Raw genomic sequence first — 4,105 nt, forward strand, 5'->3', positions numbered from 1 at the left:
CCCTCAGCTATAAGTTCAAGCACGTTGATTTTTCCACCTTGTACTAGGCAATATACCATAGTTGCTCGATTAATATTTACCTCTGAATTATTTGCAGCTGGGAGAATAGACCTCCTCACGAGTTCAAACCACCCCTTGGCTTCTGGGCTAAGGTCTCCCTTCTTGATGAACCGAGGTCTCCCATCTCCATACCTCTCCCAGTCAGCTGCTATAACACAGATGTCAGTCACTATCTCGGTGAGCTCATCATTGTCTTGGCTTTTACTTATCCTTGCATGATAGCTAGGCTCATCAAAGTGTGGTGATTTCAGGTGAAGAGTTCTTATTATAGCATTTGGGCTGAAGTCTACCTCCTTTCCCCTTACATAGCTTTTGAAGGTTGGGGCTCTGGTTTTGTCTTCTCTGACCACATTTGCGTAGAACTCTTTGATGAGGTTTGTATTGATCTTTCCCTCTAGATTGGTGAGCAATTGCCACCCTCTTTCTTCAATCTTCTCCCGAATCTGTGGGCATTCATCTTCATTGATTTGGATGGTTAGCTCGGGCAGTATCTTTTTGAGCTTTATCCGCTCAAATTCTCGTTCATGGAAGGCAGTCTTGAATCTCTTCTCGTCGAAGGGAATGTTCTCCGTTGGTTCCTTCCTCTTCTGCCTCTTGGAGCTTGATGATGCCATGAATGAAGTTAAAGCAAAAGGGTGTAGTGAAGGGAAGAGATGTGGGATTTAGAGAGTGGGAAGTTGAAGAATTGGTTGCTGGAAAGTGAAGTGCAAGGGGTATGAATTTCGAATGTGGAGATGGTGTGGATTTGATTCACTTATATAGAGAAGTGATGAAGAGATGAAAGGTGTGGATTGATGGGATTGGTGTATGATGAACGGATGGGGTTTTATATGGAGTAAGCACGAGGATTCTCAACTTTATGATGGAGTTGGTTTGCTTTCCAAGTTTGTTCTTCCTCCAATGTTGCATGGCAACCATTCCCAACGCATTCCCCCTTGAGGCACGTGTGTAGTGCCCTCTTCATGAAGTGGCCGAACCTTTTCCATTAAATTGTCCAATCAATCTCTTTCAATGCTCCTTTCCTTTCCCTATAAAGATCAAACAAGAAAAGTAAGAAATATCATAAAAAAATTAATTTAGATTTTTACGGCTAAAATAATAAAGAGAAGAAAAGATTAGATTGTTTATTCATGAACTCCAACTAACTAACTAACTGTGTATCAGTTTATGCATTTTGGTGGCACCATGGGATGACACCAAACTTAGTTTGAAGTATTGTGATGAAAAGTTCTGTTCAAAGCTCCAAGACTAGAATGCTCTCTGTTGCATTCATGCTTTCTTGGTACGCTTTGAACACCAAACTTGTTCTTCACTATATACTGCAATATAAGGACTTCACCAAGTTTGGGTTGGAATTTATGAATATTGACTTATTCACTAGTAAAAGCTAATAAAACATAGGTTGCCTCCCATGGAGCGCTTCTTTAGTGTCACTAGCTTGACGTTTCTCCTTCATCAGGGTGGTTGATAATGCTTCAAGTCCTCCCCTCTTGCCTTGGACTTATATCCATTGGTTGTATCAATGATCTCTACATGTTCCAAGGAAAGAACTCTGTTGATAGTGAAGACCTTAGGTAACTGAGATGGTACAGTGGGGAGATTAGGGGGGATATCTGGGAAGTAAGCTGAAATCACTTTATCTCCTGGAGAGAGGCCTTCCGTAGGAATCTTCTTGTTCCTCCACCCCCTTGGTACCTTCTTCTTTGTCCCTTTTGATGCTTCTCTGCTCTTGGCGACTTCTTCTTTTAAGTGAATTTTGTTGTTGTCTTCACATGCCTCTGGTGGTTTAGGTTCTTCCAGCTTCTCCTTGAGCTGTGACGATTGCTGTTTGCCTTGTTCATCATTCAGTGGGGTTCTCAGATGTGTTGGTGGTGCCTTAGTGCTTGTTTCCTCTGTCAGCATCCCGTTATGATCATTGCTTGGTTCTTTGTTTTCTTGGTCAGTTTCTTGGGAGAGTTTGAAGCATTGAAGCTGAGTTGTTCATCATGGATCCTCAATATTAGCTCCCCTCGCTCCACGTCTATGAGTGCTCTGGCTGTAGCTAGGAATGGTCTTTCCAATATGATTGGGTGAGTGTGACTCTCTTCCATGTCCAAGATGACAAAGTCTGTGGGAAGAAAGTATTTCCTCACCTTTAACAACACGTTTTCCACCACCCCTCTTGCTTGTTTTTGAGTTTTGTCAGCCAGCCTGATGACTACATCTGTGGGCAATATCTCATTGATCTGCAGCCTTTTCACCAGGGATAGAGGCATTAAGTTGATGCTTGCTCCCAAATCGCAGAGTGCTCTATCAAATATTGTTTCTCCTATGGCACAGGGGACATGAAAACTCCCTGGATCTTTTTTTGTAGGCAACTGCGTTTGAATGAGGGCACTACACTCCTTGTTCATCACTATAGTTTGGCCTCCCTTGAGTGAGCTTTTCCTGGGAAGCAACTCCTTCATGTACTTGATGAATGCATGCATTTGTTGGATAGTCTTGATGAATGGTATGTTCACATGCAGAGATGCAAATAAGTCAAGAAATCTTGAGTACATTCTCTTCTCCACAGCTCCTTTGAGCAGTTGGGGAAAAGGTGCATAGAGTCTCAGCAACTCCTGTTTTGAGATTTCTGGTTCTTGGTAATCTCTTTCCACCTCCTCTACTGAGGTATCTTCAGGTTGTTCTGACAGCTTGCTTGGCTTGTCCTCAGTCTCCTTATCACTTATAGTGACCATCTTGCAATCTTCCCATCTTACCTTCTTTGTTTCACCTCTCGGATTCTTCTCTGTGTCACTTGGGAATCCATCTGTGGGTTTGGGAATTTGCTCAGAGAGATATCCTACTTGAGATTCCAACCTCTTGATTGTGTCTCCCTGGTTCTTAAAACTGGCTCGCACTTCCTCCTTGAAGACCTTGTTGTCTTGAATCTCCTTGCTTAGGCCTTCAAGTAGATTCTCAATCCTTGAGATTCTTTCATCAAATGATGACAGGTCAGGCTGAGTAGGGTTATTCTGGCCTTGATATGAATGTGGGGAGTTGTTGTTATGGGGTGTTGATATGGTCTAGATGTGAAGTGTTGGGTGGCTGCATTGCTTGGATTTGGGCGTCTTTGATCAAGGCTTTGGTCTTGTTGATTTCCCCACCCAAAGTTTGGGTGATTCCTCCATCCAGGGTTGTAGGTCTTGGAGTATGGATCATGGTTTTGCCTAGGTGAATTCCCAATGTAGTTGGCTTGCTCCTGACTACCCTCTACTTCTTCATTCACTCTTTCTTGGGTTGTTGATGAAGTGGATACTGCTGCTACTTGGTTCCTCTCCATCTTCTTGGTGAGGTCAGCCAGCTGCTGGGTAATGAGCTTGTTTTGGGCCAGTAGAGCATCTACATTGTTTAGCTCCATTACTCCTCTTGTGTTCCCTCTTTCAGAAGCATAGAAGTAGTCGTTCTCTGCTACTGTTTCAATGACATCTATGGCTTCCTCAATAGTCTTCTTCTTGTTCAAAGATCCTCCAGATGAATGGTCTACGGCCTTCTTTGACTCATAAGAGAGCCCTTCATAGAAAATGTGCAGCTGCACCCATTCATTGAACATATCTGGTGGGCACCTCCTTGTTAGGTCTTTAAACCTCTCCCATGCTTCATATAGAGTCTCACCATCTTGTTGCCTGAAAGTTTGGACTTCAGCTCTCAGCCTATTGATTCGTTGAGGAGGGTAAAATCTTGCTAAGAATTTGTTCACCACGTCTTCCCAAGTTGTCAAGCTTTCCCTTGGGAAAGATTCCAGCCACTTGGCTGCCTTATCCTTGAGTGAGAATGGAAATAAGAGCAGTCTATAGGCGTCAGGATGAACACCATTAGATTTCACTGTGTCACATATTCTCAGGAAGGTGGTTAGATGTTGATTGGGGTCCTCTTGGACACTCCCTCCGAACGAACAGTTGTTCTGAACAAGGGTGATGAGCTGTGGCTTCAGTTCAAAATTGTTGGCATGGATGGTTGGCTTTTGAATGCTACTTCCACAGTTTCCTGGGTTTGGATTGATGTAAGAGCCTAAAACTCTTCT

The 4,105-nt window shown here is 43.3% G+C and overlaps 1 non-coding gene across 1 annotated transcript; it reads left to right on the top strand.

The window, feature by feature from the left end:
* Positions 1-3,629: 3,629 nt before the first annotated feature.
* LOC148552919 (small nucleolar RNA R71) lies at positions 3,630-3,736 on the top strand. Its single transcript, XR_015893926.1, has one exon. It is a non-coding gene; the product is annotated as a small nucleolar RNA R71 (small nucleolar RNA).
* The last annotated feature ends 369 nt before the right edge of the window (positions 3,737-4,105 follow it).

Source organism: Arachis ipaensis, chromosome B7, assembly GCF_059453495.1.
Source record: "Arachis ipaensis isolate K30076 ecotype BB chromosome B7, ASM5945349v1, whole genome shotgun sequence".
NCBI lineage: Eukaryota > Viridiplantae > Streptophyta > Magnoliopsida > Fabales > Fabaceae > Arachis > Arachis ipaensis.